General features: G+C 41.5%; 1 protein-coding gene across 2 annotated transcripts in view; it reads left to right on the plus strand.

Moving 5' to 3' along the window:
* Positions 1–941: 941 nt before the first annotated feature.
* The window catches only part of LOC119593962 (gastrula zinc finger protein XlCGF57.1-like), a gene marked incomplete at its 3' end in the record, with an annotated part of 14,527 nt that continues 14,204 nt past the window's right edge, over positions 942–1,264 (plus strand). For both annotated transcript variants that reach the window (XM_037942982.1, XM_037942983.1), the window contains 1 exon segment: positions 942–1,137.

Below are 1,264 nucleotides of genomic sequence, written 5' to 3' on the forward strand. Positions count from 1 at the left end.
ATTAGCCGACTTTTGTTCCCAGTAGATTGTCATCAGGTTAACTTATGATTGGCAGGAATACCTATGGACTTAGATATTCGCAGATGACTTTGTGATCTAAAATGAAAGCGGGGTAGTAAGTTGGAGAGCCTGGAGATGTGGAGTTATGCACAGGAGAGAAGAAAAATAATTAGAAGCCAGATAAACTGTGTGCGTAAATGAGAGAGGGCGGTGGAATGATACACTCGAAAGGAATACAGGTTGAGAAAGTAGACGAGTTTCATTCCTATGTCCACTGTTTAATATAATGGTGAGTTGAAGGTAGAGTTGAAGACGTTGCGCCTGGCAGGATTGAGAATGAGAATATTAGAGTACGAAGGTTTTGAGTATATTGGGAAAAGTATGGCAAGAATGGGGCTGTTAGTCAGGAAGAGAAAAGGAAGGCAAATGGGAGGTTGTGATAAAGGTAGACATGCAGAAGGTGCAAAGAACAAGGCGAGATAGAGATGAAACAAAGAGATTACGATGGTTGAGTATATTGGAAAAAGGATGACAAGAATGGGGCTGCCAGTCTAGGGGGGGGGGGCAAATGGGAAGCTAATGGATATGATAAAGGTAGACATGCAGAAGTGCAAAGGGCAGGGCGAAATAGGCAAAAGAACTTGGAAATGGAATTGTTGATTCTATAGATCGACCGGGAGACTACCATACGTAACTCGGAAGTGGTTAATTGACCTAATTTATATACCTAGATCACGACTACTAACACTGAATAACCTCTCAAATAATATACACATTGAAGACACAATCGCTAATCTCGTGTACATGCAAAGTAATAAAAATCTGAAAATCCGTCGCTGCCTTAAGTCATCCCTCTCCTGCCAAACGTTTTCTATGGATCGCCCGAGACTCTCCGCCAATCGCATCCCAGGAAACGTTGCCGATTAGTAAATACGAAAACGCTGAGGTCAGCAGATCCGTCAGCCTCGGCTCAAGCCCGACGCTCTTGTACTTTTGTGGCTTGTAATTATCCTTTGACTCCTGGGGGTTCTCTTTCGTTCTCTGTCCACTTTCAAGAGGAACAAGGTATAGCAGAGGAGCCAGACAGCTGTAAGGACGGCAATCAGAATGACATCGATAACAGTATTTTGATACATTGTATGTATGGTTATTGTGTTAAGTTACTTGCACTTTACTTTATCTGTGTAATTTCTTTTCGAATATTCTTTTTTGTTTATTGAGTAATTATTATGATAAACGTGTCCATACTGACTGCACTAAGATA

This window comes from Penaeus monodon, chromosome 33, assembly GCF_015228065.2.
Source record: "Penaeus monodon isolate SGIC_2016 chromosome 33, NSTDA_Pmon_1, whole genome shotgun sequence".
NCBI lineage: Eukaryota > Metazoa > Arthropoda > Malacostraca > Decapoda > Penaeidae > Penaeus > Penaeus monodon.